Raw genomic sequence first — 25283 nt, forward strand, 5'->3', positions numbered from 1 at the left:
GTATAACGTTATATAGTATTACGTTATAACGTACGACGTTATACTGTATTACGTTATAACGTATAACGTTATATAGTATTACGTTATAACGTATAACATTATATAGTATTACGTTATAACGTATAACGATATATAGTATTACGTTATGACGTATAACGTTATAAAGTATTACCATATAACGTATAACGAAATATAGTATTACGTTATAACCTATAACGTTATATAGTATTACCATATAACGTATAACGTTATATAGTATTACCATATAACGTATAACGTTATATAGTATTAAGTTATAACGTATAACGTTATATAGTATTACCTTATAACGTATAACGTTATATAGTATTACGTTAGAACGTACGACGTTATACTGTATTACGTTATAACGTATAACGTTATATAGTATTACCATATAACGTATAACATTATATAGTATTACGTTATATCGTATAACGGTATATAGTATTACGTTATAACGTATAATATTATATAATATTACGTTATAACGTATAACGTTATATAGTATTACGTTATGACGTATTACGTTATATAGTATTACCATATAACGTATAACGTTATATAGTATTACGTTATAACGTATAACAAAATATAGTGTTACGTTATAACGTAAAACGTTATATAGTGTTACCATATAACGTATAACGTTATATAGCATTACGTTATAACGTATAACGTTATATAGTATTACGTTATGACGTATAACGCTATATAGTATTACCATATAACGTATAACGTTATATAGTATTACCATATAACGTATAACGTTATATAGTATTAAGTTATAACGTATAACGTTATATAGTATTACGTTATAACGTATAACGAAATATAGTATTACGTTATAACGTAAAACGTTATATAGTGTTACCATATAACGTATAACGTTATATAGCATTACGTTATAACGTATAACGTTATATAGTATTACGTTATGACGTATAACGTTATATAGTATTACCATATAACGTATAACGTTATATAGTATTACCATATAACGTATAACGTTATATAGTATTACGTTATGACGTATAACGTTATATAGTATTACGTTATAACGTATAACGTTATATAGTATTACCATATGACGTATAACGTTATATAGTATTACGTTATATCGTATAACGTTATATAGTATTACGTGATAACGTATAACGTTATATAGTATTACGTTATAACTTATGACGTTATATAGTATTACCATATAACGTGTAACGTTATATAGTATTACGTTATAACGTATAACGAAATATAGTATTACGTTATAACGTAAAACGTTATATAGTATTACGTTATAACGTAAAACGTTATATAGTATTACCATATAACGTATAACGTTATATAGAATTACGTAATAACGTATAACGTTATATAGTATTACGTTATATCGTATAACGTTATATAGTATTACGTTAGAACGTACGACGTTATACTGTATTACGTTATAACGTATAACGTTATATAGTATTACGTTATGAAGTATAACGTTATATAGTACTACGTTATAACGTATAACGTTATATAGTATGACGTTATAACGTATAACGTTATATAGTATTACGTTATAACGTATAACGTTATATAGTATTACCATATAACGCATAACGTTATATAGTACTACGTTATAACGTATAACGTTATATAGTATGACGTTATAACGTATAACGTTATATAGTATTACCATATAACGTATAACGTTATATAGTATTACGTTATAACGTATAACGTTATATAGTATTACCATATAACGCATAACGTTATATAGTATTACGTTATAACGTATAACGTTATATAGTATTACCATATAACGTATAACGTTATATAGTATTAAGTTAGAACGTACGACGTTATATAGTATTACCATATAACGTATAACGTTATATAGTACTACGTTATAACGTACGACGTTATATTGTATTACCATATAACGTATAAAGTTATATAGTATTACGTTATAACGTATAACGTTATATAGTATTACGTTATATCGTATAACGTTATATAGTATTACGTTATAACGTATAACGTTATATAGTATTACCATATAACGTATAACGTTATATAGTATTAAGTTAGAACGTACGACGTTATATAGTATTACCATATAACGTATAACGTTATATAGTATTAAGTTAGAACGTACGACGTTATATAGTATTACCATATAACGTATAACGTTATATAGTACTACGTTATAACGTACGACGTTATATAGTATTACCATATAACGTATAACGTTATATAGTATTACGTTATAACGTATAACGTTATATAGTATTACGTTATATCGTATAACGTTATATAGTATTACGTTATATCGTATAACGTTATATAGTATTACATTATAACGTATAACGTTATATAGTATTACGTCATAACGTATAACGTTATATAGTATTACGTTATGACGTATAACGTTATATATAGTATTACGATAGAACGTACGACGTTATACTGTATTACGTCATAACGCATAACGTTATATAGTATTACGTTATGACGTATAACGTTCTATATTATTACGTTATAACGTATAACGTTATATAGTATTTCGTTATAACGTATAACGTTATATAGTACTACGTTATAACGTATAACGTTATATAGTACTACGTTATAACGTATAACGTTATATAGTATTACGTTATAACGTATAACGTTATATAGTATTACGTTATAACGTATAACGTTATATAGTATTACGTTATGACGTATAACGTTATATAGCATTACGTTATAACGTATAACGTTATATAGTATCACGTTATGATGTATAACGTTATATAGTATTACGTTATAACATATAACGTTATATAGTATTACGTTATAACGTATAACGTTATATAGTATTACCATATAACGTATAACATTATATAGTATTACGTTATGACGTATAACGTTATATATAGTATTACGATAGAACGTACGACGTTATACTGTATTACGTCATAACGCATAACGTTATATAGTATTACGTTATGACGTATAACGTTCTATATTATTACGTTATAACGTATAACGTTATATAGTATTTCGTTATAACGTATAACGTTATATAGTACTACGTTATAACGTATAACGTTATATAGTACTACGTTATAACGTATAACGTTATATAGTATTACGTTATAACGTATAACGTTATATAGCATTACGTTATAACGTATAACGTTATATAGTATTACGTTATAATGTATAACGTTATATAGTATTACGTTATGACGTAAAACTCTATATAGTATTACCATATAACGTATAACGTTATATAGTATTACGTTATAACGTATAACGTTATATAGTATTACGTTATAACGTATAACGTTATATAGTATTACCATATAACGTATAACATTATATAGTATTACGTTATAACGTATAACGTTATATGGTATTACCATATAACGTATAACGATATATAGTATTACGTTATAACGTATAACGTTATATAGTATTACCATATAACGAATAACGTCATATAGTATTAGCATATAACGTATAACGTTATATAGTATTACGTTAGAACGTACGACGTTATACTGTATTACGTTATAACGTATAACGTTATATAGTATTACGTTATGAAGTATAACGTTCTATAGTATTACCATATAACGAATAACGTCATATAGTATTAGCATATAACGTATAACGTTATATAGTATTACGTTAGAACGTACGACGTTATATGGTATTACCATACAACGTATGACGTTATATAGTACTACGTTATAACGTATAACGTTATATAGTACTACGTTATAACGTATAACGAAGTATAGTATTACGTTATAACGTATAACGTTATATAGTATTACCATATAACGTATAACGTTATATAGTATTACGTTATAACGTATAACGTTATATAGTAATACCATATAACGCATAACGTTATATAGTATTACGTTATAACGTATAACGTTATATAGTATTACCTTATAACGTATAACGTTATATAGTATTAAGTTAGAACGTACGACGTTATATAGTATTACCATATAACGTATAACGTTATATAGTACTACGTAATAACGTATAACGTTATATAGTATTACGTTATAACGTATAACATCATATAGTATTACGTTATAACGTATAACGTTATATGGTATTACCATATAACGTATAACGTTATATAGTATTACGTTATAACGTATAACGAAGTATAGTATTACGTTATAACGTATAACGTTATATAGTATTACCATATAACGTATAACGTTATATAGTATTACGTTATAACGTATAACGTTATATAGTATTACCATATAACGAATAACGTCATATAGTATTAGCATATAACGTATAACGTTATATAGTATTACGTTAGAACGTACGACGTTATATGGTATTACCATACAACGTATAACGTTATATAGTACTACGTTATAACGTATAACGTTATATAGTACTACGTTATAACGTATAACGTTATATAGTACTACGTTATAACGTATAACGAAGTATAGTATTACGTTATAACGTATAACGTTATATAGTATTACGTTATATCGTATAACGTTATATAGTATTACGTTAGAACGTACGACGTTATATGGTATTACCATACAACGTATAACGTTATATAGTACTACGTTATAACGTATAACGTTATATAGTACTACGTTATAACGTATAACGAAGTATAGTATTACGTTATAACGTATAACGTTATATAGTATTACCATATAACGTATAACGTTATATAGTATTACGTTATATCGTATAACGTTATATAGTATTACCATATAACGTATGACGTTATATAGTATTACGTTATAACGTATAACGTTATATAGTATTACGTTATAACGTATAACGTTATATAGTATTACGTTATAACGTATAACGTTATGTAGTATTACGTTATAACGTATAACGTTATATAGTATTACGTTATAACGTATAACGTTATATAGTATTGCGTTATAACGTATAACGTTATATAGTATTACCATATAACGCATAACGTTATATAGTATTACGTTAGAACGTACGACGTTATATGGTATTACCATACAACGTATAACGTTACATAGTATGACGTTATAACGTATAACGTTATATAGTATTACCATATAACGTATGACGTTATATAGTATTACGTTATAACGTATAACGTTATATAGTATTACCATATAACGCATAACGTTATATAGTATTACGTTATAACGTATAACGTTATATAGTATTACCATATAACGTATAACGTTATATAGTATTACCATATAACGTATAACGTTATATAGTATTACGTTATAACGTATAACGTTATATAGTATTACCATATAACGCATAACGTTATATAGTATTACGTTATAACGTATAACGTTATATAGTATTACCATATAACGTATAACGTTATATAGTATTTCGTTATAACGTATAACGTTATATAGTATTACCATATAACGTATAACGTTATATAGTATTACGTTATAACGTATAACGTTATATAGTATTACGTTATAACGTATAACGTTATATAGTATTACCATATAACGTATAACGTTATATAGTATTACGTTATAACGTATAACGTTATATAGTATTACCATATAACGCATAACGTTATATAGTATTACGTTATAACGTATAACGTTATATAGTATTACGTTATAACGTATAACGTTATATAGTATTACGTTATAACGTATAACGTTATATAGTATTACGTTATAACGTATAACGTTATATAGTATTACGTTATAACGTATAACGTTATATAGTATTGCGTTATAACGTATAACGTTATATAGCATTACGTTATAACGTATAACGTTATATAGTATTACGTTATATCGTATAACGTTATATAGTATTACGTTATAACGTATAATGTTATATAGTATTACGTTACAACGTATAACGTTATATAGTATTACCATATAACGTATAACGTTATATAGTATTGCGTTATAACGTATAACGTTATATAGCATTACGTTATAACGTATAACGTTATATAGCATTACGTTATAACGTATAACGTTATATAGCATTACGTTATAACGTATAACGTTATATAGTATTACGTTATAACGTATAATGTTATATAGTATTACGTTACAACGTATAACGTTATATAGTATTACGTTACAACGTATAACGTTATATAGTACTACGTTATAACGTATAACGTTATATGGTATTACCATATAACGTATAACGATATATAGTATTACGTTATAACGTATAACGTTATATAGTATTACCATATAACGAATAACGTCATATAGTATTACGTTATAACGTATAACGTTATATAGTATTACCATATAACGAATAACGTCATATAGTATTAGCATATAACGTATAACGTTATATAGTATTACGCTAGAACGTACGACGTTATATGGTATTACCATACAACGTATGACGTTATATAGTACTACGTTATAACGTATAACGTTATATAGTACTACGTTATAACGTATAACGAAGTATAGTATTACGTTATAACGTATAACGTTATATAGTATTACCATATAACGTATAACGTTATATAGTATTACGTTATATCGTATAACGTTATATAGTATTACGTTAGAACGTACGACGTTATACTGTATTACGTTATAACGTATAACGTTATATAGTATTACGTTATGAAGTATAACGTTCTATAGTATTACCATATAACGAATAACGTCATATAGTATTAGCATATAACGTATAACGTTATATAGTATTACGTTAGAACGTACGACGTTATATGGTATTACCATACAACGTATAACGTTACATAGTATGACGTTATAACGTATAACGTTATATAGTATTACCATATAACGTATGACGTTATATAGTATTACGTTATAACGTATAACGTTATATAGTATTACCATATAACGCATAACGTTATATAGTATTACGTTATAACGTATAACGTTATATAGTATTACCATATAACGTATAACGTTATATAGTATTTCGTTATAACGTATAGCGTTATATAGTATTACCATATAACGCATAACGTTATATAGTATTACGTTATTACGTATAACGTTATATAGTATTACGTTATAACGTATAACGTTATATAGTATTACCATATAACGTATAACGTTATATAGTATTACGTTATAACGTATAACGTTATATAGTATTACCATATAACGCATAACGTTATATAGTATTACGTTATAACGTATAACGTTATATAGTATTACCATATAACGTATAACGTTATATAGTATTTCGTTATAACGTATAACGTTATATAGTATTACCATATAACGTATAACGTTATATAGTATTACGTTATAACGTATAACGTTATATAGTATTACGTTATAACGTATAACGTTATATAGTATTACCATATAACGTATAACGTTATATAGTATTACGTTATAACGTATAACGTTATGTAGTATTAACATATAACGCATAACGTTATATAGTATTACGTTATAACGTATAACGTTATATAGTATTACGTTATAACGTATAACGTTATATAGTATTACGTTATAACGTATAACGTTATATAGTATTACGTTATAACGTATAACGTTATATAGTATTACGTTATAACGTATAACGTTATATAGTATTACGTTATAACGTATAACGTTATATAGTATTACGTTATAACGTATAACGTTATATAGTATTACGTTTTAACGTATAACGTTATGTAGTATTACGTTATAACGTATAACGTTATATAGCATTACGTTATAACGTATAACGTTATATAGTATTACGTTATATCGTATAACGTTATATAGTATTACGTTATAACGTATAATGTTATATAGTATTACGTTACAACGTATAACGTTATATAGTATTACGTTACAACGTATAACGTTATATAGTACTACGTTATAACGTATAACGTTATATAGTATTACGTTATGACGTATAACGTTATATATAGTATTACGATAGAACGTATAACGTTATATAGTATTACGTTATAACGTATAACGTTATATGGTATTACCCTATAACGTATAACATTACATAGTATTACGTTATAACGTATAACGTTATATGGTATTACCATATAACGTATAACGATATATAGTATTACGTTATAACGTATAACGTTATATAGTATTACCATATAACGAATAACGTCATATAGTATTAGCATATAACGTATAACGTTATATAGTATTACGTTAGAACGTACGACGTTATATGGTATTACCATACAACGTATAACGTTATATAGTACTACGTTATAACGTATAACGTTATATAGTAATACGTTATAACGTATAACGAAGTATAGTATTACGTTATAACGTATAACGTTATATAGTATTACGTTATAACGTATAACGTTATATAGTATTACCATATAACGTATAACGTTATATAGTATTACGTTATATCGTATAACGTTATATAGTATTACGTTAGAACGTACGACGTTATACTGTATTACGTTATAACGTATAACGTTATATAGTATTACGTTATGAAGTATAACGTTCTATAGTATTACCATATAACGAATAACGTCATATAGTATTAGCATATAACGTATAACGTTATATAGTATTACGTTAGAACGTACGACGTTATATGGTATTACCATACAACGTATAACGTTACATAGTATGACGTTATAACGTATAACGTTATATAGTATTACCATATAACGTATGACGTTATATAGTATTACGTTATAACGTATAACGTTATATAGTATTACCATATAACGCATAACGTTATATAGTATTACGTTATAACGTATAACGTTATATAGTATTACCATATAACGTATAACGTTATATAGTATTTCGTTATAACGTATAACGTTATATAGTATTACCATATAACGTATAACGTTATATAGTATTACGTTATAACGTATAATGTTATATAGTATTACGTTACAACGTATAACGTTATATAGTATTACGTTACAACGTATAACGTTATATAGTACTACGTTATAACGTATAACGTTATATAGTATTACGTTATAACGTATAACGTTATATAGTATTACGTTATATCGTATAACGAAATATAGTATTACGTTATATCGTATAACGTTATATAGTATCACGTTATGATGTATAACGTTATATAGTATAACCATATAACGTATAACGTTATATAGTATTACGTTATAACGTATAACGTTATATAGTATTACGTTATAACGTATAACGTTATATAGTATTACGTTATAACGTATAACGTTATATAGTATTACCATATAACGCATAACGTTATATAGTACTACGTTATAACGTATAACGTTATATAGTACTACGTTATAACGTATAACGTTATATAGTATGACGTTATAACGTATAACGTTATATAGTATTACCATATAACGTATAACGTTATATAGTATTACGTTATATCGTATAACGTTATATAGTATTACATTATAACGTATAACGTTATATAGTATTACGTCATAACGTATAACGTTATATAGTATTACGTTATGACGTATAACGTTATATATAGTATTACGATAGAACGTACGACGTTATACTGTATTACGTCATAACGCATAACGTTATATAGTATTACGTTATGACGTATAACGTTCTATATTATTACGTTATAACGTATAACGTTATATAGTATTTCGTTATAACGTATAACGTTATATAGTACTACGTTATAACGTATAACGTTATATAGTACTACGTTATAACGTATAACGTTATATAGTATTACGTTATAACGTATAACGTTATATAGTATTACGTTATAACGTATAACGTTATATAGTATTACGTTATGACGTATAACGTTATATAGCATTACGTTATAACGTATAACGTTATATAGTATCACGTTATGATGTATAACGTTATATAGTATTACGTTATAACATATAACGTTATATAGTATTACGTTATAACGTATAACGTTATATAGTACTACCATATAACGTATAACATTATATAGTATTACGTTATGACGTATAACGTTATATATAGTATTACGATAGAACGTACGACGTTATACTGTATTACGTCATAACGCATAACGTTATATAGTATTACGTTATGACGTATAACGTTCTATATTATTACGTTATAACGTATAACGTTATATAGTATTTCGTTATAACGTATAACGTTATATAGTACTACGTTATAACGTATAACGTTATATAGTACTACGTTATAACGTATAACGTTATATAGTATTACGTTATAACGTATAACGTTATATAGCATTACGTTATAACGTATAACGTTATATAGTATTACGTTATAATGTATAACGTTATATAGTATTACGTTATGACGTAAAACTCTATATAGTATTACCATATAACGTATAACGTTATATAGTATTACGTTATAACGTATAACGTTATATAGTATTACGTTATAACGTATAACGTTATATAGTATTACCATATAACGTATAACATTATATAGTATTACGTTATAACGTATAACGTTATATGGTATTACCATATAACGTATAACGATATATAGTATTACGTTATAACGTATAACGTTATATAGTATTACCATATAACGAATAACGTCATATAGTATTAGCATATAACGTATAACGTTATATAGTATTACGTTAGAACGTACGACGTTATACTGTATTACGTTATAACGTATAACGTTATATAGTATTACGTTATGAAGTATAACGTTCTATAGTATTACCATATAACGAATAACGTCATATAGTATTAGCATATAACGTATAACGTTATATAGTATTACGTTAGAACGTACGACGTTATATGGTATTACCATTAAACGTATGACGTTATATAGTACTACGTTATAACGTATAACGTTATATAGTACTACGTTATAACGTATAACGAAGTATAGTATTACGTTATAACGTATAACGTTATATAGTATTACCATATAACGTATAACGTTATATAGTATTACGTTATAACGTATAACGTTATATAGTATTACCATATAACGCATAACGTTATATAGTATTACGTTATAACGTATAACGTTATATAGTATTACCTTATAACGTATAACGTTATATAGTATTAAGTTAGAACGTACGACGTTATATAGTATTACCATATAACGTATAACGTTATATAGTACTACGTAATAACGTATAACGTTATATAGTATTACGTTATAACGTATAACATCATATAGTATTACGTTATAACGTATAACGTTATATGGTATTACCATATAACGTATAACGTTATATAGTATTACGTTATAACGTATAACGAAGTATAGTATTACGTTATAACGTATAACGTTATATAGTATTACCATATAACGTATAACGTTATATAGTATTACGTTATAACGTATAACGTTATATAGTATTACCATATAACGAATAACGTCATATAGTATTAGCATATAACGTATAACGTTATATAGTATTACGTTAGAACGTACGACGTTATATGGTATTACCATACAACGTATAACGTTATATAGTACTACGTTATAACGTATAACGTTATATAGTACTACGTTATAACGTATAACGAAGTATAGTATTACGTTATAACGTATAACGTTATATAGTATTACGTTATATCGTATAACGTTATATAGTATTACGTTAGAACGTACGACGTTATATGGTATTACCATACAACGTATAACGTTATATAGTACTACGTTATAACGTATAACGTTATATAGTACTACGTTATAACGTATAACGAAGTATAGTATTACGTTATAACGTATAACGTTATATAGTATTACCATATAACGTATAACGTTATATAGTATTACGTTATATCGTATAACGTTATATAGTATTACCATATAACGTATGACGTTATATAGTATTACGTTATAACGTATAACGTTATATAGTATTACCATATAACGTATAACGTTATATAGTATTTCGTTATAACGTATAACGTTATATAGTATTACCATATAACGTATAACGTTATATAGTATTACGTTATAACGTATAACGTTATATAGTATTACGTTATAACGTATAACGTTATATAGTATTACGTTATAACGTATAACGTTATGTAGTATTACGTTATAACGTATAACGTTATATAGTATTACGTTATAACGTATAACGTTATATAGTATTGCGTTATAACGTATAACGTTATATAGTATTACGTTATAACGTATAACGTTATATAGTATTACCATATAACGAATAACGTCATATAGTATTAGCATATAACGTATAACGTTATATAGTATTACGTTAGAACGTACGACGTTATATGGTATTACCATACAACGTATAACGTTATATAGTACTACGTTATAACGTATAACGTTATATAGTACTACGTTATAACGTATAACGAAGTATAGTATTACGTTATAACGTATAACGTTATATAGTATTACGTTATATCGTATAACGTTATATAGTATTACGTTAGAACGTACGACGTTATATGGTATTACCATACAACGTATAACGTTATATAGTACTACGTTATAACGTATAACGTTATATAGTACTACGTTATAACGTATAACGAAGTATAGTATTACGTTATAACGTATAACGTTATATAGTATTACCATATAACGTATAACGTTATATAGTATTACGTTATATCGTATAACGTTATATAGTATTACCATATAACGTATGACGTTATATAGTATTACGTTATAACGTATAACGTTATATAGTATTACCATATAACGTATAACGTTATATAGTATTTCGTTATAACGTATAACGTTATATAGTATTACCATATAACGTATAACGTTATATAGTATTACGTTATAACGTATAACGTTATATAGTATTACGTTATAACGTATAACGTTATATAGTATTACGTTATAACGTATAACGTTATGTAGTATTACGTTATAACGTATAACGTTATATAGTATTACGTTATAACGTATAACGTTATATAGTATTGCGTTATAACGTATAACGTTATATAGTATTACCATATAACGCATAACGTTATATAGTATTACGTTAGAACGTACGACGTTATATGGTATTACCATACAACGCATAACGTTACATAGTATGACGTTATAACGTATAACGTTATATAGTATTACCATATAACGTATGACGTTACATAGTATGACGTTATAACGTATAACGTTATATAGTATTACCATATAACGCATAACGTTATATAGTATTACGTTATAACGTATAACGTTATATAGTATTACCATATAACGTATAACGTTATATAGTATTACCATATAACGTATAACGTTATATAGTATTACGTTATAACGTATAACGTTATATAGTATTACCATATAACGCATAACGTTATATAGTATTACGTTATAACGTATAACGTTATATAGTATTACCATATAACGCATAACGTTATATAGTATTACGTTATAACGTATAACGTTATATAGTATTACCATATAACGTATAACGTTATATAGTATTTCGTTATAACGTATAACGTTATATAGTATTACCATATAACGTATAACGTTATATAGTATTACGTTATAACGTATAACGTTATATAGTATTACGTTATAACGTATAACGTTATATAGTATTACCATATAACGTATAACGTTATATAGTATTACGTTATAACGTATAACGTTATATAGTATTACCATATAACGCATAACGTTATATAGTATTACGTTATAACGTATAACGTTATATAGTATTACGTTATAACGTATAACGTTATATAGTATTACGTTATAACGTATAACGTTATATAGTATTACGTTATAACGTATAACGTTATATAGTATTACGTTATAACGTATAACGTTATGTAGTATTACGTTATAACGTATAACGTTATATAGTATTACGTTATAACGTATAACGTTATATAGTATTGCGTTATAACGTATAACGTTATATAGCATTACGTTATAACGTATAACGTTATATAGTATTACGTTATATCGTATAACGTTATATAGTATTACGTTATAACGTATAATGTTATATAGTATTACGTTACAACGTATAACGTTATATAGTATTACCATATAACGTATAACGTTATATAGTATTGCGTTATAACGTATAACGTTATATAGCATTACGTTATAACGTATAACGTTATATAGCATTACGTTATAACGTATAACGTTATATAGCATTACGTTATAACGTATAACGTTATATAGTATTACGTTATAACGTATAATGTTATATAGTATTACGTTACAACGTATAACGTTATATAGTATTACGTTACAACGTATAACGTTATATAGTACTACGTTATAACGTATAACGTTATATGGTATTACCATATAACGTATAACGATATATAGTATTACGTTATAACGTATAACGTTATATAGTATTACCATATAACGAATAACGTCATATAGTATTACGTTATAACGTATAACGTTATATAGTATTACCATATAACGAATAACGTCATATAGTATTAGCATATAACGTATAACGTTATATAGTATTACGCTAGAACGTACGACGTTATATGGTATTACCATACAACGTATGACGTTATATAGTACTACGTTATAACGTATAACGTTATATAGTACTACGTTATAACGTATAACGAAGTATAGTATTACGTTATAACGTATAACGTTATATAGTATTACCATATAACGTATAACGTTATATAGTATTACGTTATATCGTATAACGTTATATAGTATTACGTTAGAACGTACGACGTTATACTGTATTACGTTATAACGTATAACGTTATATAGTATTACGTTATGAAGTATAACGTTCTATAGTATTACCATATAACGAATAACGTCATATAGTATTAGCATATAACGTATAACGTTATATAGTATTACGTTAGAACGTACGACGTTATATGGTATTACCATACAACGTATAACGTTACATAGTATGACGTTATAACGTATAACGTTATATAGTATTACCATATAACGTATGACGTTATATAGTATTACGTTATAACGTATAACGTTATATAGTATTACCATATAACGCATAACGTTATATAGTATTACGTTATAACGTATAACGTTATATAGTATTACCATATAACGTATAACGTTATATAGTATTTCGTTATAACGTATAACGTTATATAGTATTACCATATAACGCATAACGTTATATAGTATTACGTTATAACGTATAACGTTATATAGTATTACGTTATAACGTATAACGTTATATAGTATTACCATATAACGTATAACGTTATATAGTATTACGTTATAACGTATAACGTTATATAGTATTACCATATAACGCATAACGTTATATAGTATTACGTTATAACGTATAACGTTATATAGTATTACCATATAACGTATAACGTTATATAGTATTTCGTTATAACGTATAACGTTATATAGTATTACCATATAACGTATAACGTTATATAGTATTACGTTATAACGTATAACGTTATATAGTATTACGTTATAACGTATAACGTTATATAGTATTACCATATAACGTATAACGTTATATAGTATTACGTTATAACGTATAACGTTATGTAGTATTAACATATAACGCATAACGTTATATAGTATTACGTTATAACGTATAACGTTATATAGTATTACGTTATAACGTATAACGTTATATAGTATTACGTTATAACGTATAACGTTATATAGTATTACGTTATAACGTATAACGTTATATAGTATTACGTTATAACGTATAACGTTATATAGTATTACGTTATAACGTATAACGTTATATAGTATTACGTTATAACGTATAACGTTATATAGTATTACGTTTTAACGTATAACGTTATGTAGTATTACGTTATAACGTATAACGTTATATAGCATTACGTTATAACGTATAACGTTATATAGTATTACGTTATATCGTATAACGTTATATAGTATTACGTTATAACGTATAATGTTATATAGTATTACGTTACAACGTATAACGTTATATAGTATTACGTTACAACGTATAACGTTATATAGTACTACGTTATAACGTATAACGTTATATAGTATTACGTTATGACGTATAACGTTATATATAGTATTACGATAGAACGTATAACGTTATATAGTATTACGTTATAACGTATAACGTTATATGGTATTACCCTATAACGTCTAACATTACATAGTATTACGTTATAACGTATAACGTTATATGGTATTACCATATAACGTATAACGATATATAGTATTACGTTATAACGTATAACGTTATATAGTATTACCATATAACGAATAACGTCATATAGTATTAGCATATAACGTATAACGTTATATAGTATTACGTTAGAACGTACGACGTTATATGGTATTACCATACAACGTATAACGTTATATAGTACTACGTTATAACGTATAACGTTATATAGTAATACGTTATAACGTATAACGAAGTATAGTATTACGTTATAACGTATAACGTTATATAGTATTACGTTATAACGTATAACGTTATATAGTATTACCATATAACGTATAACGTTATATAGTATTACGTTATATCGTATAACGTTATATAGTATTACGTTAGAACGTACGACGTTATACTGTATTACGTTATAACGTATAACGTTATATAGTATTACGTTATGAAGTATAACGTTCTATAGTATTACCATATAACGAATAACGTCATATAGTATTAGCATATAACGTATAACGTTATATAGTATTACGTTAGAACGTACGACGTTATATGGTATTACCATACAACGTATAACGTTACATAGTATGACGTTATAACGTATAACGTTATATAGTATTACCATATAACGTATGACGTTATATAGTATTACGTTATAACGTATAACGTTATATAGTATTACCATATAACGCATAACGTTATATAGTATTACGTTATAACGTATAACGTTATATAGTATTACCATATAACGTATAACGTTATATAGTATTTCGTTATAACGTATAACGTTATATAGTATTACCATATAACGTATAACGTTATATAGTATTACGTTATAACGTATAATGTTATATAGTATTACGTTACAACGTATAACGTTATATAGTATTACGTTACAACGTATAACGTTATATAGTACTACGTTATAACGTATAACGTTATATAGTATTACGTTATAACGTATAACGTTATATAGTATTACGTTATATCGTATAACGAAATATAGTATTACGTTATATCGTATAACGTTATATAGTATCACGTTATGATGTATAACGTTATATAGTATAACCATATAACGTATAACGTTATATAGTATTACGTTATAACGTATAACGTTATATAGTATTACGTTATAACGTATAACATTATATAGTATTACGTTATGACGTATAACGTTATATAGTATTACGTTATAACGGATAACGTTACATAGTATTACGTTATAACGTATAACGTTCTATAGTATTACCATATAACGAATAACGTCATATAGTATTACGTTATAAAGTATAACGTTATATAGTATTACCATATAACATATAACGTTATATAGTATTACGTTATAACGTATAACGTTATATAGTATTACGTTATAACGTATAACGTTATATAGTGTTACGTTATAATGTATAACGTTATATAGTATTACGTTATATCGTATAACGTTATATAGTATTACCATATAACGTATAACGTTATATAGTATTACGTTATAACGTATAACGTTATATAGTATTACGTTATAACGTATAACGTTATATAGTATTACGTTATAACGTATAACGTTATATAGTATTACGTTATAACGTATAACGTTATATAGTATTACCATATAACGTATAACGTTATATAGTATTACGTTATAACGTATAACGTTATATAGTATTACGTTATAACGTATGAGATTACAGTACTACCATATAACGTATAACGTCATATAGTATTACGTTAGAACGTACGACGTTGTATAGTATTACCATATAACGTATAACGTCATATAGTATTACGTTATAACGTATAACGTTATATAGTATTACGTTATAACGTATAACGTTATATAGTATTACGTTATAACGTATAACGTTATATAGTATTACCATATAACGTATAACGTTATATAGTATTACGTTATAACGTATAACGTTATATAGTATTACGTTATAACGTATAACGTTATATAGCATTACGTTATAACGTATAACGTTATATAGTATTACGTTATATCGTATAACGTTATATAGTATTACGTTATAACGTATAACGTTATATAGTATTACGTTATAACGTATAACGTTATATAGCATTACGTTATAACGTATAACGTTATATAGTATTACGTTATATCGTATAACGTTATATAGTATTACGTTATAACGTATAACGTTATATAGTACTACGTTATAACGTATAACGTTATATAGTATTACGTTATAACGTATAACATTATATAGTATTACGTTATGACGTATAACGTTATATAGTATTACGTTATAACGGATAACGTTATATAGTATTACCATATAACGTATAACGTTATATAGTATTACGTTATAACGTATAACGTTCTATAGTATTACCATATAACGAATAACGTCATATAGTATTACGTTATAAAGTATAACGTTATATAGTATTACCATATAACATATAACGTTATATAGTATTACGTTATAACGTATAACGTTATATAGTATTACCATATAACGAATAACGTCATATAGTATTAGCATATAACGTATAACGTTATATAGTATTACGTTAGAACGTACGACGTTATATGGTATTACCATACAACGTATAACGTTATATAGTACTACGTTATAACGTATAACGTTATATAGTACTACGTTATAACGTATAACGAAGTATAGTATTACGTTATAACGTATAACGTTATATAGTATTACCATATAACGTATAACGTTATATAGTATTACGTTATATCGTATAACGTTATATAGTATTACGTTAGAACGTACGACGTTATACTGTATTACGTTATAACGTATAACGTTATATAGTATTACGTTATGAAGTATAACGTTCTATAGTATTACCATATAACGAATAACGTCATGTAGTATTAGCATATAACGTATAACGTTATATAGTATTACGTTAGAACGTACGACGTTATATGGTATTACCATACAACGTATAACGTTATATAGTACTACGTTATAACGTATAACGTTATATAGTATGACGCTATAACGTATAACGTTATATAGTATGACGTTATAACGTATAACGTTATATAGTATTACCATATAACGTATAACGTTATATAGTATTACGTTATAACGTATAACGTTATATAGTATTACCATATAACGCATAACGTTATATAGTATTACGTTATAACGCATAACGTTATATAGTATTACGTTATAACGTATAACGTTATATAGTATTACGTTATAACGTATAACGTTATATAGTATTACGTTATAACGTATAACGTTATATAGTATTACGTTATAACGTATAACGTTATATAGTATTACGTTATAACGTATAACGTTATATAGTATTACGTTATAACGTATAACGTTATATAGTATTACGTTATAACGTATAACGTTATATAGTATTACGTTATAACGTATAATGTTATAGAGTATTACGTTACAACGTATAACGTTATATAGTACTACGTTATAACGTATAACGTTATATAGTATTACGTTATAACGTATAACGTTATATAGTATTACGTTATATCGTATAACGAAATATAGTATTACGTTATATCGTATAACGTTATATAGTATCACGTTATGATGTATAACGTTATATAGTATTACCATATAACGTATAACGTTATATAGTATTACGTTATAACGTATAACGTTATATAGTATTACGTTATAACGTATAACATTATATAGTATTACGTTATGACGTATAACGTTATATAGTATTACGTTATAACGGATAACGTTACATAGTATTACGTTATAACGTATAACGTTCTATAGTATTACCATATAACGAATAACGTCATATAGTATTACGTTATAAAGTATAACGTTATATAGTATTACCATATAACATATAACGTTATATAGTATTACGTTATAACGTATAACGTTATATAGTATTACGTTATAACGTATAACGTTATATAGTGTTACGTTATAATGTATAACGTTATATAGTATTACGTTATATCGTATAACGTTATATAGTATTACCATATAACGTATAACGTTATATAGTATTACGTTATAACGTATAACGTTATATAGTATTACGTTATAACGTATAACGTTATATAGTATTACGTTATAACGTATAACGTTATATAGTATTACGTTATAACGTATGAGATTACAGTACTACCATATAACGTATAACGTCATATAGTATTACGTTAGAACGTACGACGTTGTATAGTATTACATATAACGTATAACGTCATATAGTATTACGTTATAACGTATAACGTTATATAGTATTACGTTATAACGTATAACGTTATATAGTATTACGTTATAACGTATAACGTTATATAGTATTACCATATAACGTATAACGTTATATAGTATTACGTTATAACGTATAACGTTATATAGTATTACGTTATAACGTATAACGTTATATAGTATTACGTTATAACGTATAACGTTATATAGTATTACGTTATAACGTATAACGTTATATAGTATTACGTTATAACGTATAACGTTATATAGTATTACGTTATAACGTATAACGTTATATAGTATTACGTTATATCGTATAACGTTATATAGTATTGCGTTATAACGTATAACGTTATATAGTATTGCGTTATAACGTATAACGTTATATAGTATTACGTTATAACGTATAACGTTATATAGTATTACGTTATATCGTATAACGAAATATAGTATTACGTTATATCGTATAACGTTATATAGTATCACGTTATGATGTATAACGTTATATAGTATTACCATATAACGTATAACGTTATATAGTATTACGTTATAACGTATAACGTTATATAGTATTACGTTATAACGTATAACATTATATAGTATTACGTTATGACGTATAACGTTATATAGTATTACGTTATAACGGATAACGTTACATAGTATTACGTTATAACGTATAACGTTCTATAGTACTACCATATAACGAATAACGTCATATAGTATTACGTTATAAAGTATAACGTTATATAGTATTACCATATAACATATAACGTTATATAGTATTACGTTATAACGTATAACGTTATATAGTATTACGTTATAACGTATAACGTTATATAGTGTTACGTTATAATGTATAACGTTATATAGTATTACGTTATATCGTATAACGTTATATAGTATTACCATATAACGTATAACGTTATATAGTATTACGTTATAACGTATAACGTTATATAGTATTACGTTATAACGTATAACGTTATATAGTATTACGTTATAACGTATAATGTTATATAGTATTACGTTACAACGTATAACGTTATATAGTATTACGTTATAACGTATAACGTTATATAGTACTACGTTATAACGTATAACGTTAAATAGTATTACGTTATAACGTATAACATTATATAGTATTACGTTATGACGTATAACGTCATATAGTATTACGTTAGAACGTACGACGTTGTATAGTATTACCATATAACGTATAACGTCATATAGTATTACGTTATAACGTATAACGTTATATAGTATTACCATATAACGTATAACGTCATATAGTATTACGTTATAAAGTATAACGTTATATAGTATTACCATATAACATATAACGTTATATAGTATTACGTTATAACGTATAACGTTATATAGTATTACCATATAACGAATAACGTCATATAGTATTAGCATATAACGTATAACGTTATATAGTATTACGTTAGAACGTACGACGTTATATGGTATTACCATACAACGTATAACGTTATATAGTACTACGTTATAACGTATAACGTTATATAGTACTACGTTATAACGTATAACGAAGTATAGTATTACGTTATAACGTATAACGTTATATAGTATTACCATATAACGTATAACGTTATATAGTATTACGTTATATCGTATAACGTTATATAGTATTACGTTAGAACGTACGACGTTATACTGTATTACGTTATAACGTATAACGTTATATAGTATTACGTTATGAAGTATAACGTTCTATAGTATTACCATATAACGAATAACGTCATGTAGTATTAGCATATAACGTATAACGTTATATAGTATTACGTTAGAACGTACGACGTTATATGGTATTACCATACAACGTATAACGTTATATAGTACTACGTTATAACGTATAACGTTATATAGTATGACGCTATAACGTATAACGTTATATAGTATGACGTTATAACGTATAACGTTATATAGTATTACCATATAACGTATAACGTTATATAGTATTACGTTATAACGTATAACGTTATATAGTATTACCATATAACGCATAACGTTATATAGTATTACGTTATAACGCATAACGTTATATAGTATTACGTTATAACGTATAACGTTATATAGTATTACGTTATAACGTATAACGTTATATAGTATTACGTTAGAACGTATAACGTTATATAGTATTACGTTATAACGTATAACGTTATATAGTATTACGTTATATCGTATAACGAAATATAGTATTACGTTATATCGTATAACGTTATATAGTATCACGTTATGATGTATAACGTTATATAGTATTACCATATAACGTATAACGTTATATAGTATTACGTTATAACGTATAACGTTATATAGTATTACGTTATAACGTATAACATTATATAGTATTACGTTATGACGTATAACGTTATATAGTATTACGTTATAACGGAAAACGTTACATAGTATTACGTTATAACGTATAACGTTCTATAGTATTACCATATAACGAATAACGTCATATAGTATTACGTTATAAAGTATAACGTTATATAGTATTACCATATAACATATAACGTTATATAGTATTACGTTATAACGTATAACGTTATATAGTATTACGTTATAACGTATAACGTTATATAGTGTTACGTTATAATGTATAACGTTATATAGTATTACGTTATATCGTATAACGTTATATAGTATTACCATATAACGTATAACGTTATATAGTATTACGTTATAACGTATAACGTTATATAGTATTACGTTATAACGTATAACGTTATATAGTATTACGTTATAACGCATAACGTTATATAGTATTACGTTATAACGTATAACGTTATATAGTATTACCATATAACGTATAACGTTATATAATATTACGTTATAACGTATAACGTTATATAGTATTACGTTATAACGTATGAGATTACAGTACTACCATATAACGTATAACGTCATATAGTATTACGTTAGAACGTACGACGTTGTATAGTATTACCATATAACGTATAACGTCATATAGTATTACGTTATAACGTATAACGTTATATAGTATTACGTTATAACGTATAACGTTATATAGTATTACGTTATAACGTATAACGTTATATAGTATTACCATATAACGTATAACGTTATATAGTATTACGTTATAACGTATAACGTTATATAGTATTACGTTATAACGTATAACGTTATATAGTATTACGTTATAACGTATAACGTTATATAGTATTACGTTATAACGTATAACGTTATATAGTATTACGTTATAACGTATAACGTTATATAGTATTACGTTATAACGTATAACGTCATATAGTATTGCGTTATAACGTATAACGTTATATAGTATTGCGTTATAACGTATAACGTTATATAGTAGTACGTTATAACGTATAACGTTATATAGCATTACGTTATAACGTATAACGTTATATAGTATTACGTTATATCGTATAACGTTATATAGTATTACGTTATAACGTATAATGTTATATAGTATTACGTTACAACGTATAACGTTATATAGTATTACGTTATAACGTATAACGTTATATAGTACTACGTTATAACGTATAACGTTAAATAGTATTACGTTATAACGTATAACATTATATAGTATTACGTTATGACGTATAACGTCATATAGTATTACGTTAGAACGTACGACGTTGTATAGTATTACCATATAACGTATAACGTCATATAGTATTACGTTATAACGTATAACGTTATATAGTATTACCATATAACGTATAACGTTATATAGTATTACGTTATAACGTATAACGAAATATAGTATTACGTCATAACGTATAACGTTATATAGTATTACGTTATAACGTATAACGTTATATAGTATTACGTTATAACGTATAACGTTATATAGTATTACCATATAACGTATAACGTTATATAGTATTACGTTATAACGTATAACGTTATATAGTATTACGTTATAACGTATAACGTTATATAGTGTTACGTTATAACGTATAACGTTATATAGTATTACGTTATATCGTATAACGTTATATAGTATTACCATATAACGTATAACGTTATATAGTATTACGTTATAACGTATAACGTTATATAGTATTACGTTATAACGTATAACGTTATATAGTATTACCATATAACGTATAACGTTATATAGTATTACGTTATAACGTATAACGAAATATAGTATTACGTCATAACGTATAACGTTATATAGTATTACGTTATAACGTATAACGTTATATAGTATTACGTTACAACGTATAACGTTATATAGTATTAGGTCATAACGTATAACGTTATATAGTATTACGTTATGACGTATAACGTTATATATAGTATTACGATAGAACGTACGACGTTATACTGTATTACGTCATAACGCATAACGTTATATAGTATTACGTTATGACGTATAACGTTCTATATTATTACGTTATAACGTATAACGTTATATAGTATTACGTTATAACGTATGACATTATATAGTATTACGTTATGACGTATAACGTTATATAGTATTACGTTATAACGGATAACGTTAGATAGTATTACGTTATAACGTATAACGTTATATAGTATTACGTTATAACGGATAACGTTAGATAGTATTACGTTATAACGTATAACGTTATATAGTATTACGTTATAACGTATAACGTTATATAGTATTACGTTATAACGTATAACGTTATATAGTATTACCATATAATGTATAACGTTACATAGTATTACGTTATAACATATAACGTTATATAGTATTACCATATAACGTATAACGTTATATAGTATTACCTTAGAACGTACAACGTTATATAGTATTACGTTATAACGTATAACGTTATATAGTATTACGTTTTAACGTATAACGTTATATAGTATTACGTTATAATGTATAACGTTATATAGTATTACGTTATGACGTAAAACTCTATATAGTATTACCATATAACGTATAACGTTATATAGTATTACGTTATAACGTATAACGTTATATAGTATTACGTTACAACGTATAACGTTATATAG

Source organism: Bombus flavifrons, chromosome 14 (genome assembly GCF_040668555.2).
Source record: "Bombus flavifrons isolate JBK064 chromosome 14, iyBomFlav1_principal, whole genome shotgun sequence".
NCBI classification, from domain to species: Eukaryota; Metazoa; Arthropoda; class Insecta; order Hymenoptera; family Apidae; genus Bombus; species Bombus flavifrons.